We start from the raw sequence: 15,078 nt of genomic DNA, 5'->3' as shown, positions 1-15,078 counted from the left end.
TTCTGGCCATCCATGTGTGCAGCCCCAAAGGCATAGGCCAGCCCTACCACCTCCCCTCACCAGGGCCAGCAGGGAAGCCCCTTGCCTTCTGGTCTTGACACCTGTGTTGCTCGATAGCTACGGAAAGCAAATTGACAACTTCTACTTGAAAGCAGTGTTTTCTTGTTATCCCAAGCCCAGCCTAACCCAGGCCTACTGCCAGGGTATTTCTGCATTGCAATGCTCCCTCATTATGGCATGAGTGTAGCTGTACCAGCACTGTTTCAGACCTCTGCCTAGATAGGCAATGCTGTACACTACCATGACTTTTTGGTGTTGTCCATGACCTGAAGGAAAAAAAGGAGCTGGCACTGCAAATGTCCCTGTGCAGGCAGGAAAGAGGCCCCTTTCCTAAGAGGCTGACCTCCAGTTCAGCTGCAATCTATCCTGGTTAACTCTTCAATCCCTGCCTACTGTTCAGGAGCACACCTCAGCACATGCTTCAGTGCTGTCCCAGCTGAAACCATGTAGGTGTTAACTTCCTGAGTACTTTTGCCATAGGTTCGCTGGTCCTTGGAATTCACTCAGCTCTCTAGTCCATGTCCCTAGATGTCTGTCCACCTTTCTGACATGCACTGCTCTCCTTATAATTTAGCCCAGCTCCCTCGGGATTCATATACCCCTCCTTTCAGAGCATACAACCTAGAAGTCAGCCTACTCCCCCTCAGAGCAGAGCCTGCTGAATTTACCAACCCCGTCTCTACAGCATATTCCTCTTTTTCAAATTCTGACTCTCCATTTATCCTTCCCTTTTCCTTACAACTCATGCAACTCACATGCCTGCCCGATTCATCAAACTTTGGCACCGGGCAGACACCTTAGTGATGAAAGAGCAGGCAAAGACTGGAAGGGATGTCTGCAGCCGGGTGCCGGGAGATGGAGGCTGCCATTAGCCCCTGCTCGTTGAAAAGGCACAGCCTCCATCATGACACCTGCAGTTTCAGGAGGCTAATTAACTCCAGTTGCTGTGAACTGCAACTTCTGCAGAGAGGAAGGATTTCTGTTTAAATGTCCCGGTTCCCACTGATTTTTCTCTGCTGCTTTCTGGACCCATTACTCATAACCCTGAAGTCACATGAGGCTCGTCTCATTCTGAAGCTCCCATGTAAATGAGTGCCCACCCTGTCTCTTGTGACTTACTTGCATGGGAACATTAAAGCTAGTAGGGCCTTTTTTTAAAAATACTCCGGTATTTCCCTAATGTCCTTAGGGGATTTTGACCCTCTGATGCTTTCTGGTCTTTGCCCTGACACCTCTTCAAGTTCATGTATTTTTTTTCCTTCCTGTTCTGCAAAAGAGAACTTTCATTTGGAGTCTCCCTTTTCGCGACCACTTCTGGAAGTCTTTTTACTAAGGCACAAATCTTTCACAGCTAGAGATTCTTTTCTTAGCAGAAAGGCAAAATAAATATGAAACAATTGGCTTAACCTCTATTTGCATTGCACTGGAATTCCTCATAATATAGTGCAGGAAGGGATTGCTGTGCAGGCTGTGCTTACATATTAATTTTGTTTGGGTAAAAGGATACTTTTAGATGATTATATGATGATATGAATATTATTTATGTTTCTGGATTTCTCAGGGATCTAGCCACTATATCAATAGGTAACATGATATAGAAAAGAAGAAAGCACTTACTACGTTTTCAGTGTAAAGAGAACATAGATTTGCCTTTTGATACTTCAGTGCTCTGCTCGGCAAGTCTTTGGTGTGATCTGAAGTACTAGGCCACTTCATAGGTCTGGGATCACCAAACAAGGTTACATCAGGCTACTGATCTAAGTGCATCCCAGGAGCCCCAGGCAGGACTCGGTGTGGTTGGTGATTTGCAGGGAAAGCAAGAACAGAGAATCCCTGCTGCTACAGTCGTAGGTGCAGGTTATGATGTTCTACATTTACACAGAAGGGAAAGGCATCACATTTATGGCCAGTAAGCCATCTGCCCATCCTTTCTTCCTGCACTTTTTCGGCCCCAGCCCCATTCCACACAGTACTCCACCTCTCCCAGCAGAGCAGGAGAGGAGCTACCTGGAGATGCAGGGGACCCGCGGTCTGCAGGGCTACTCCTTTGCTGCAGGCAAACTGCACAGACGAACCATACCTCTCTGAGGTTGTTATCGAGAAGTGGTTATTCACATAAGGATATCTTATTTGTTTAGCCAGCCATTCATGAGCTGCTTGTCATGCAGCTTGGTATACAGATTCCAGCTGACAGACCAATGGCCTGGAGCAAGTAGGAATGCAATAAATGGAAATGAAAAACATTTCATAGAATCATAGAATAGTTTGTGTTGGAAGGGACCTTTAAAGGTCATCTAGTCCAACCCCTCCCCTGCAAAGACCAGGGACATCTTCAACCACATCAGGCTGCTCAAAGCCACATCCAACCTGACCTTGAATGTTTCCAGGGAAAGGGCACCTACCACTTCTTTGGGCAACCTGTTCCAGTGTTTCACCACCTTCATTGTAAAAAATTTCTTTGTTAAATCTAGTCTGATTCTACCCTCTTTTACTTTAAAACCATCACCCCTTGTCCTATCACAACAGGCCCTACTGAAAACTCTGTCCCCAGTTTTTTGTTTGAGTTAGTGTAGGAGTGGCTTCATACCTACTTTTTATGTGACTGATTGAACTACAAGTGATAGCCATTTTGCCAGCTGTCTTTCATCTTGATGTTCCTGCACATGCTACAGACTGTCCTAATCTATACCACCCCATTCCTTGAAGTAAATAAAAAACTTTTGCCTACAAAACCTGGAGCTGTAGATTGGCATCTTTTTGTACCAATAGTCAGTTAAATCACCCATATCTGGCAGCCAAGGCCTTTACATTGACAGTGATAAGAACAGCAGATAAAGCGATTCAGTGGATCAGGATATACACAGAAAAAACATGAGAGCAAAGCTCTTGGGATATTCCAAGGTGTCTTTCCCACCTAGAATTGGCATACTTGTCTCTAAGTTCCTCTTCCAAACAGGCACAGAAGGCACTTCTAATCTGCTATGTCAGACCTGATGGTTCAGGTGCCCAGGACAATGCTTGAGATTCCTGCTGAGACTTTGGCACCAGGGAGGACTCTGAGCACCTCTGCAGAGTGGGTACAGGGACACAGACTCACCAGAGAGATCCTCAGTACCTGGGGTTTTTTACCGGCAGATGGGCTGAAGGACATCAGGAAGTATTTGAGGGGCCTGTGAAGGTTTTGGTAGCATCTAGATGTTGGATATAAGTGTTTTGGAGATAAATCTCAAAAAAGTCATGCTGATCATACGTTTGTGTACTTGGGGCTGTGAGACTACGGTACATGACATTAACTTGCGCATCCGATCCTTGCAAAATAAGTGGTTCAGCATGGTGATATGATGCATGTTTTGTTCAGGTGAAAGCCACAGGGGATCAGTGACTGCCTGATTTCATCCCACATATTGAGTAGGACACTATGGTGTAGTATGTACAACGCTGAAATAGAAAACCCCAACACTGAACAGCTACAATTTCAGTTCATATTAATTGCCAAGGCCCTTTAAAATCTGGAGTCTGGAGCTAGAAGTACAGGTTCCTTTACATCCAAGAGCTCCATTTCTCAGGTGCCAGCATTTAACTCACAGTGCAGCAAACCTGTAGCTGATAGGATCAGATTCAATGGGCTAATGTAAACTTGTTCAGTCATTTCTGCTTTGATGCTTTCTCCCACATCAGTGATAAATACTGATAGCATCAACTCTTGCCTGGTTCAGAAGGGTTGTCCTAGATGCATAGGAAGAAAGACAGATGTTTGGATGTGGTTTAATTGAGCTGCTACTTCGTTAATTCCCCTTTCCTTGACCATCCATGGTTCTATTGGAGAAGACTACCACTACCTCTTACGCAGGTTATTCCTCTATCTGTTCAATTTAGTAGGACACATTTGGATGTGCCTCACAGCCCAGCCCTGCTCCTGTATGAGTGTTATCACTTCTCACCCTGTGGCCGAGCTGACCTGGTCAGTCCCCCCGCGATCTGGCAGCCGACGGCTGCTGCCGGCTGGCCGGAGCTGTGGCTGTCCTCCCGCTGCCTCCTGGGCACCCCAGCACCCCCGCAAAGGGCTCTCACAGTCCTATTACACCAGACAGCTGCTGTAGGAAACCTAGTCAGCACGGTGTGATTTGGCCTCCATTTGTCAAGATAAATGTCGATTGAGAAAAAGCCTGTATGTATATATACATATATATACTGAAAAAAAAAAAACCCAAATGTTTTTAATGTCTGTAAAACAGAAACCTAAATTAAGAGCAGGTAATTTTGCTTGGGAGTTTTATGATGACTTCTTTTTGTACTAATGTTAATTTTCAAAAAACTCCCTGTGTCTAATATTGAAAGACAGCCTACAGCATGCTATCCAGACTACCCACTCCTCCAGCCTCCCTAAAGCGAATAATATTACGTACATAACCTCTCTTCCCTCCCACCACCCCTGATCCCGGACAGCAACGATTCTTTTTGTTATTAATTTGGATTTTTTTTACTCTACCCCCCACCCCCTCTTTTTTTTGGTTAAGCTCTAGTACACATCCGTGGTGTTGGGCAGGAAGTCAGATTTCCCCTGGTGAATTACGGCGGGGGGGACAGAACTTGGGTTTTGTTCTCTGGTTATGGCTCCATGTCAAGGGATTCACGTGAGCTCATATGAATGCACACGGTGAGTTAGTCCAATTCCTAGCCAGTACTGTTGTTTTTTTTTTTTTTTTAAAAAAACCAGCTGTTCGGTGACACATCACAAGAAGCAGTCAAAATCACCTTCCCATTTACAACATGAAGGAAAGCCAGTGAGCTGGGGATCTGCTCCGAGGAACACAGCTCTGTGCAGTGGTTTGCACTTTGAAGCCAATAATGCTTTTCTTACCGACTGCTCTCAGATACACCACCCAGTACCATAGGGCAGAATTTGGTCACGGCATGAAGTATGATGTACTGTGAGATCACCTGGTCAGAATTCCCACTTCCTAACACTACTTGGTGCAGGACTCGTTTCATTTCCTGCTGCCTGACATTGGTGACAGAAGAGTGCGCACGGCAGTGTCATCTGGTAAACAACTTACTGCAAACTCTAGTAATGTTTATATTGGTGTAAACATTTAATAATTTAATTGGCTTCAGCAACTTTATTCTAGGTGTGCTGTAGGATAACCAGGATGGGCATTTGGCCAGCTATCTTACAAAAACAATCTCTTGCTTCTTTTTATATGTTCTAGAGTGAAAAGATTCACCTTAAAATGCTTCTGTTTCAATCTTCATGCCACAAAGACAAGCCTATCTAAGCAAACCTCATTGTTAAGACCTCATTTAAATATATAGACATCTTGCACTGCTTGCTGGTTACAGTTTAATGGGAATTATGTGCCTTAGCCTTTTGCCGTGGTCCTTAGTGCACAACCACCTAAAAGGCAAGAAAAGTAGTCAAACTGATATTCCAGCATGATAGGTTATAGTTTATTTAGCCTGGTACTCATTACCTGCAATGAGGACAAGACTTATTTCTACTGGAGGGAAGAGATCACCTTATTTTTCATTTATGTATTGTTACGGCACAGTCTAACAGAAAAAGATGATGTTGCTTGGCTTTTTCACAATCATGTGCATGTCTAGACCAGCATACATTTGCCTAAAAGAAAAAAGTCATCATTTCCAGATACTTTTTTTAAAAAAGGGAAGTTTGGGTGCTGGTGATAGAACAATGAATGATGACCCCTGGCAGAGATGTTCTCTTTGAAGGCTGGTGCCAGATTAGGTGCTTGGAGGCAGGAAAGCCTCCATTGCTTGCCGGCTCTCCTGTGCATTTGAGTCATATCAGTAGTGTGCACCATTAAAGCTCAATATGAATTACTCAGACCAGACACATAGCTCAGGCCCCGTCAGGCCCAGCCAAACCTGAGTCTACATGAATGTCAGATTTAACATATTCATCACCAGAATTTCCTTCCTCTTGCTTTTTCTTTTGGGCATTCAGGAGGAAAGACCTATTAAGGCAGAATTTCGTGTCATCAGGGTTTCATTTAGTTAACTGACTTTTAGTTCAGACAGTTTGCTGTTACATCAGACCTTTAAGCTTTGCACATCTCCACTGCATTGGGGCTACATCAGATTTCCACTCTGGGCTGCACTATGCATTCAATCCTCCTCAGAGTGGTAAGATTTTTTTCTGAGGATTTGGGTTTTTCATGTGTCTGCATATTGTAAGTTGGCTACAACCACAACATCATCTATAATGTTGAGTTACCTCACTGTCGCGCATCCATTCTCTGATCCAGGCTCAGTCGTCTCTCCCAGAAGAGAAACCTGCCAGCAGCTGTGACCGAGAACAAGCTGATCCTTCATGTGCGGAGCTTTGTTATACTTTCCACTGTGCAGCTATACTTATAGAAGTGGCTATGTGTGCTGTAGATGGCACAGCATTTCCAGCCTCAACCACCTCCCCGGAGTACCTGGGGTTTCATTTTGCACTGCAACAAGGCTTCTGCTCATTTTTCCCCCACCCTCACGCCCGCTCCTGGGTCAGGCACATCCCTCCACTCCCAGAGGCTTTGGAGAAGGCAGAGGTCACAAGCATGACTTGCTGAAAATTTCCAGTGTCTAATGCTCCTCCCTTATGTTTGCTCCCTTCATCTTGCAGATGGCTTCGTCTTTAGAAATGCAGAAGTCCAGACATGCTCTGCAAAGGGCTGACCTTCCAAATTTCACAGTATTTACTCTTTTGAATTAACAACACTCCCTATTTGGAAATAACTTTGAATTAAGTTCTTATCAAAGTCCAGAAGGAAATACAGCAGTCATGGGCATGTTTTACCTCTTTTTTTATTTCTCTACCATAAAGGTTCAGCCTGTAATAATAACATCTGCAGTATAGCTGCTGGAGCTGTGTTTGTGCCTAACCTCATTTTATTAACACACTCTTTCTGTTATGTTTCAGGGTGTAACTAAATATTTTCAGTTCTAGGGCATGTGTAGCTAGATCGTATCCATTGTGACTTATTTTTGCCCAGTTAAAAAGCAGTAAGCTATTTACAAATACTTGCTATTGTATAAAAGATTGTATTAATCTCTGTTTTAATACTGCAATGTTGAAAATATCATCAGCAGATAAAATTAAGCCAGCAAAGCCTATGATAAATGGAAAATAATCACAGGACATCACAGAGGTCATAAAAACCAGGAGATGATAATTTATAGGCATGTGGAGCCAGTAAGTGTTTAATCTATAAACTCTCTTGTTTTCATCTGGGTGAAGCAGAGACAAGTAGACACAAGAAAAAGTACAAACAAGTTCTTTATTCTGAAACTGCATTAGAGCACTCTAAAGATAGCATCAAGGACTTCATGGAAATCCCCTGGATACATTTTGTAATTTTTTCCAGTGAATCTCAGGATAGCAAATATGAAAGGCAAGGGTAAGTGGATGACCACAGCTGGTGTAGGCTGCACTGTGGTATTCCGCTTTTGCGGTGCAGACATCCAAGCTGGAATTTGTCTCCGTTGTCTTTCCCTCCCTTGGCTACAAGAAGCATCCAGATGACTAGTCCAGATGTGGATGTTTACACAGTAAAGGTGACACCTTTGATGAGTTGAATCTCATAACCCATTTCTAAGGTGATGTTTCCTCTTGGAGAAAGTTAGAAAATCAGGGCAATACACAGATTCCCTTTAATTTCCTGACAAATCAGTCTGATGCAGAGCAAACCAGAGAGACACTCAAAACTTATGGCAACTAGTGCCTCCTGAAATCAATGGGTGTTAGGCATTTAAATGCCTTGCATATCTGGGGTAATCAACCTCTCACTGCTTCCAATTATATGTTCATTCTGCATGAAAATGGAGAAATAGCACTCACCTAACTTCCCTCAGTAGTTATGAGATTAAATTCATTGATGATTACAGTATGCACTGACATCCTGAGGTGAAAGGTCTGATACATAAACAACAATACTTAATATTTCTATCTGCATTGAGGATGTGTTCACTCCCCACTAACAACATAACTTTAGGATCAACAGAGTCTCACCTTTTGAGACTCCTCTCCCATTTTTTTGAAGTCACTTTGTCTTGTTTTCTTTCAGGTACTCCACAGGATATAGAGGCATCGAAATGCAACTTGCCCAAAGGGAGCAGGTGGAACAAGATGCATGTCTCAGCACTAAACAACAGCTAAATACTAAACCCACTTTACCGTTTCCTTGGTTATTTTACTGCTGTCCTAGAAATGTATTTGAATTCTCAAATAATTCCCAGTTCAGGCCTAATATGTTCCCAGTGTAGAAAATCAGAGCAAATGCAGTTATATCAGGGCAGAGCTCTTTGCAGTAGGTGTTGATGGCAAGATACTCGGCATTGTTGCCGAAGACAATATATTCTCCACTTGTATTAACAGTCCATTCAAGAAAACAGGGTTTTCCTTTGTTGTTAATATAATTGCATCAAAAAACTACCTGGTTCCATCACTGATTTCTCTTTCTAACAAAGTGAAAGATCTGAAATGTTGTCAAACGACAAGGAAAAGTTCTGGGTCGTAATTCTCTGTACACCGCTTGCCTGCAGATAGGTATGTTTAACTTCTTTGAATCATAACACAGTTGACATGTACCAGGGAATTTGTATCCAGCCTACACAATGATTAACGTTATAAACTGGAGGAAATAGATGACCCGCTTGTTTACTCTGAGGTTTTCAAGGTTATCGAGGGTGATGAGAATAAACCGCTGTGGCATGAGCAAGGAAGTGAGAAGTTCATCTAACTGCTTTTATCTATTTCTGCAGTGACTTATTGCCATAATCAGGGGATAAACACCCTCTTTGGAGTGGAAAAATACTCATAATAAAGATAAAATTGTGATCTCAGTGAAACCTGGGAAGTACCAGTAAAAAGACTTAGAATTACTAACATGGAAAAAAATCTCAGCTATGAGAAACACAGGGAGGGGCAAGAATCACCTCTTCTCCTAGCTTGCTTATACATCCATGAATTGCATCATTCCCTTTTACCCCTGTAATGAACTGTGAACTCATATTGATCTATTTGCCCACTGTGCCCCCTCTTTGTTGTTCTCATAACACCACAGATTGTATTTGCCTGTATTAAAGTGCATTTGTTCCAGTGGGTCTAGTCTGCTGATCCATCTACTTTACATTGTCTGCCTCCTCTGCCTCCTCTGTTTTTACTGTTTTCCCAGTCTTCCTGTCATCTTTGCTTTTTATCAGTAGTGACTTCATATTTTCTTCCTGGCCACAGATGAAAATGTGGAATGAGATCAAACCTGGCATGGATGTCTGAAGAAAATGACTAGAGAAGTCATGTGCTGAAAATTTCGTATTGCCAACCTATTAGTAATTCTGCCAGGGCATCAGTCCTCAGTTTAGTGGGCACAGGATCTTTGCCAGCAAGAGCTGCTAGATTTTTCTGTCCAAATATTGTATAATACCAAAACAAATACCCCACAAAAGTTTACGTAACTGCTTTTATCGGCCAGGCTAGTAATTGACATCAGCAAAGCAAGGAATCAGGATTATTTAAGAAACTTTGTTTTCTAATAGCTAACATAGAGTGTCAGTGGTTGGTCTCCTTCTTCAAGCAACTGATGTAGGATTTATGGGTGCAAGTTGCATTCAGAAAGAAGTGATGTTATTTACTTGTATCACATAAGAACAATACTTTCCATTACATTAGTGTTTAAGGGAAATGTTAGATACAGAACCAGGATGTTTACTGAACACTCTTTCCTCTATGTTTAGAATTTTATTATCTCCAGAAGAGATACTTACTGCCATCAAGATTATTCTGATGATAAAAAATTCTTTACTGCCTTTAGATTTGCCAGCCTGATTTTCTCTCAGTGTGAGTGCAACTCTAATTTGGGAAGATGTCCAAAGTATTCCTAAATTCATCCTTCTACAAATGTTTGTGTTGTGGTTTGATAAGGTGGAAGTCCTTTGAAAAGATCCAATCATTTCACACAGCCCATCAACTGTCAGTTCTGAGCTGCAGGAAACTTTTGACTTGAGACAAAAATTGACCTAGGGAGATAATGTACAATATAAAAGCTCTCCGGTGTCATTAACCTTTAGTAACCCTGTGTATCCATCTAATCCACACAAAAAATAAGCAAAGTCAAACTCTTGAAAAAGTTTCATACCAAGTAAAATTTTTCACCTATTCTCTGTTCAAAATGTGTCAACCACCCTATCTTCTGGCATCTGGCATTAGACTTTGGGGAGTTTCGATCCCTGTATGTGGGAGAGAAGTGTTCATGCTGTAAACAAGTCAGATGTCAAAAGAGCAAATGGATGACACACAGGGTGCTGGGTTAGAGTTCAACCGTCAAGTTTTGGCATTATGTGGCAATGAAAAAAGTTCCCTACTCCTACGTGTCTGCACCATCCACTTGGCTACTGATGCCGTACTCTGGATACTGAGCTGCTCCTGCACAAATGAGGAAAGGACCCTTTGGTCCCCCAGTCTGGAAAATGTGATGTTCTTTATTTTTAGTACTGGTCAATGTTATGTTGTACAAGGGCTAAACAAACAACAAACAATCAAAAAAATTTTTTTTTTCCTGTATTAAATGAGAGAAAACCATGTGCTATTAGTTTCTTCCATCAAGTCACCGAAAAGTTTCAAGAGGCAAGTGGTAACTTAAAAACCATAATTCACATATTGTAACCAAGATTTACATAAGGACACAAGTAAAAGAACTTATATTTGTTATCAGAATAAGAAGTGCCATGTAAGGGAGAATTAAATAGTTCAAATTAGTTTATATTCTGAGGGGAAAAAAAAAAAAAGGTTATGAAGAATTATGATATTTTTATTTTTCTAACTAAAATAAATTAAAAACGATAAATTTACAATAGACCTGCTATCATCAGCCTCTATGCTATGGCATGATTCGTGGAGACTAGAGGTCAGCATGACCACACCTGCACTTGTCTATACTCTCTGATTCCTGGAGCGAGTTGCTGGGTCCCCCCATCCAGCTCCAAGCCTCTTTGCAAGACAGCTCGGCCCCAATTCAAGCTGTGTTCAGATGTCGTGTGTCCCATCAGCAGTCCTTCCTGGCGGGATCCCAGGAATGCTGTTGGCACAGGGCAGGTGAGATATGTAGCAGCTCACCTGGATAGAGCACAGGCTAGCCCATCCCCAAAGGAGAAATGTGTCATGGTTTGAGCCTAGAGGTCAACTGAGCATCATGTAGCTGGTCACTCCTCCCTTCTCTCTCAGGAATGGGAAGGGGAAAATAAACTAAAACGCTCAGGAATTAAGATGAGGACAGGGAGGGTTGACTCACCCACTACGGTCATGGGTAAAAGACAGACTCATTAGGGAAAGAAAAAAGAACGTAAATCTAATTCAGACACTAAAAACAACACTTAACAGACAGAGTAGGACAGTGAAAAGCATTACCACATCTTAAAAACACCTCTCCCCACCTCTCCCTTCTTCCCGGGCTCAGCTTTGCTCCTAATTTCTCTACTTCCTCCCTCACAGCCATGCAGGAAGCAGGGAATGGGGGTTATGGTCAGTCCTCCGCTCCTTCCTCCTCAGGGGGAGGACTCGTCTCATTCTTCCCCTGCTCCAGCATGGTCCCCCTCCCACGGGAGACAGTCCTTCATGAACCTTCTCCAATCTGAGTCCTTCCCACAGGCCACAGCCCTTCCCGAGCTGCTCCAGTGTGGGACACCCCATCCTGTTGCAGTCCTCACAGCACTGAATTGCAACAGTGGGGGCTTCTTCCCACAGAGTCCTGGCCTTCTTTGGGTGCAGACACCTGCTCTGGCACAGGCTCCTCCACAGGCTTCAGGTCGGCATCTGCTCCACCATGGACCTCCTTGGGTGGCAGCAGCGGCAGCCCTGCACCAGCACCCCTCCTATTACTCCTCCTTTCTTCCACTGACCTCAGTGTCCCCCTCACAACTCCTTCTCACAACTGCCACCCCTCTTCCCAGGTTCCCCTTCTTAACTATATTCTCACATAGGTGCAGCCACTGTCACTAACTCAACCCTGGCCAGAGGTGGGTCCAACTTGAGATGGGGGAGCTTCGAGAAGCTTTTCAGAGGGGGCTTCCACTGTATCCCCCTCCCCTGCTAACAAAAACCCCCCACCACTCACATAAACCCAAAAATTTCCACACTTCGCTTCTGCAAATCATGTATTTAAGAACTGTAATTAAAATCCACATTCATTACACAAGACAATATTCACAAAATTCATTCACATCAACACAAAAACAAAAACCAAAGCAAAACAAACCAAAAAAAAACCACTTCCCCACAACAAAATAAAAATAACATCAGAACACCGAATCCATCCCTTGTCCCTCCGTCACAATTACAACAGAAATTCCCATGATCATTCTGCTAACAGGATTCAGTCCATGTTTTGCCTGTTACCTCTCCCAATTACTATCCTTACCTTCTCAAATTCCTCTGCCCCACATTGGACACTACAAAGGACTGTCCTGGTTTAAACCTGGCCAGCCGGCAGCCCAACACCAGGCAGCCACTCATTCCCCCTCCCTGGGGGTTGGGAGAGAGAATTGGAGGGGTAAAGGGAGACTCATAGGTTGAGATAAAAAACAGTTTAATAATTGAAATAAAATAAGTCAATAACAATAACAATAATAGAAAGTACAAACAGGTAATGCACAATGCAATTGCTCACCACCCGCTGACCGATAGCCAGCCTGTTCCGAGCCAGCAATCCCAAAATACCAAGGTCCCACAGCCGCAATCCCAGAAGTGAGAGACAACCCCCGCCTTCCCATCGGATCCTCCTTTATATACTGAGCATGACATTACACGATATGGAGTATCGCATTGGCCAGTGGCCATGCTCCTTCCCAGCTTCTTGTGCACCTGCACAGGGGCAGGACGTGGGGAGCTGGAGAGTCCTTGATATCTCAGCAACAACTGAAAACATCAGTGTGTTATCAGCATTCTTCTCATACCAAATCCCATACTGAATCCAAAGCACAGCACTATTCTAGAAATGAATAATGGACTATTCTAGAAAAGAAAAATGAACTCTCTCTCAGCCAAACCTAGGACAAAATAAAAACCTCTCTTCTACAGGGGATATTTATTTCTCTGGTGGTCCTGGCCCCACTCAGTTGTGATCTGGTGTTGGAGATGGATTTGGAGATAACCCAGGAAAAGCCTGTTAAGGCCATTTCTCAAGAGAAATGTCCTTTATCTAGGAATTCCCTGTCCCTCTCAGCTTCAGGGAGTCCAGGTTGCAACTTTCAGGACTGAGGACCCCTCAGGACCATCTCCAACAGATTCAGGCCTGATAGTTCTGAAGAGGAATTTTTCTCTCTGGAACCTCCATCAGGGGAGAGTCTAAATGTCACTTTTAGAAGGTCGTTTGCAAAGAGGGTGTTTCCCATTTGTGACTACAGGAGATTACCTTGTCACCTCTTTAAAAAGAGTTAAATTACCAAGAAGAATGGCACCAGCTGGCTCTCAGGGGCAGTCTGGGTGAACCAGCCAGGGGTTCACACACGTGTCCCAGTACTCAGGCAGTTTGGTCATGCTGGGAGAGCAGCAGCACACCACTGTGCAGTGGGAGCCCGGCCAACTCACTTTTGGCAGAAATTCCATTTCTTTCCTCCTCTCCGCGTATTTTGTATGCCAGCACACACCAGCACTGCCGCTTTACCCTGAGGTCTGTGTGTTTGTATGCTGAGGCGGTTCCCGGCAGGGCACTCTCACCGATCAGGGCACCCATCCCACTCCAGTCAGGGCACCCACCCCTGCCCAGCAACACCCCAGGCATTCCCTGGGGTGCAGGAGCCGGAGCGTTCCCCTTCGGGTCTCCAGCATGACCAAGGCCATATGGAAAGCTGAGGAAGCTGGCTCATCACAGCTTGTTTTCACCCCATAAACACAGACTAGCAGAATATGTTTTTTTCAGGTGTTGTCACATTTTCTGTAAATTTTGAAAGCAACTGTCTCAGAAAGTCCCCAGACAAGTGTGTTTCTAGCATGGGAGGAAGGAATGCCTCAGCTGTGTGTCTCCTGCCCAGCCCGGCCACTCACCCCTACCCAAACTGTGGGGCAAAGCGTGAGCTAGGTGTGAGTTTCTAACCCCTGACACCACCCCAGTCACCCACAAGGACAGAACTTTTTTTGCCATTAAATTTTGGTTCATCCATTTGAGATTTTCTCAGAATGACTCTCTAGAGAGCTGGAGGCATGAGTGTGGACAGACACATTTATACGACATCAGTCGCTTGAGACAGACCTATGTGCAGAACTGTGCTTAGTCTCGACCACAGCAAATGAACCAGGGTTATGTGTGCTCTAAATATTTCCAGGCTTTGAAATTTCAAGGGAACTGTAACTACAAATTTAATATGAAAAATTTCATGTAACTAATTTTTCCTGAAAAACTGTGATCAGTGTGAAGAAAGAGAAAGCAGAGAGAGTTTTGTTGTTTTGTTTGGTTTGTTTTTTAACTCTGCATCTTATTGCAAAATTATCTCTGTCAAAACAACATAAGCTTTTTGCAATATCACTGTACATAATGTCAAAACCTTAACATTAAGTCCTTACCTGGCACAATTCAATATTACTGAAAGGTTGGATAAAAAGGACAGGTTATATTTTACATTGTACCTTGCTTTCCTCCATAACTAGTTAGCCAAAGAAACCAGTGAAAGGAAAATGAGGTCTTGCTTACACTATTTATCTTGTCACCAGAACTAAGTTTATCACATAAAGATAAAAACTGCGATTTAAAAGCCATTATCTCACTGAATAACGGTGAGAAACAGGAAAAGATAAGTCACACCACACCCAGAAACTTCTATTGCAGAGTCACAGAATAACCTGTTTCCTGAACAAATGACAGGTGATTTTTTCCAACCTTCAAATACTCATTTTTGTCCTCCTACTGCTATTAAATACCACATGTGAAAACCTTAACAAAAAATTTCACCCTTAACCCTTAACCTTTCACCCAGGCTGGACGAGTCTGTCCTCTATTCCCATCAGCAGTGCAGTGCATGGGCTTA

The sequence above is a fragment of the Tyto alba genome, unplaced genomic scaffold (genome assembly GCF_018691265.1).
Source record: "Tyto alba isolate M040663 unplaced genomic scaffold, T.alba_DEE_v4.0 Super-Scaffold_22, whole genome shotgun sequence".
Lineage (NCBI taxonomy): Eukaryota > Metazoa > Chordata > Aves > Strigiformes > Tytonidae > Tyto > Tyto alba.
Note: the sequence above shows the minus strand (reverse complement) of the source record.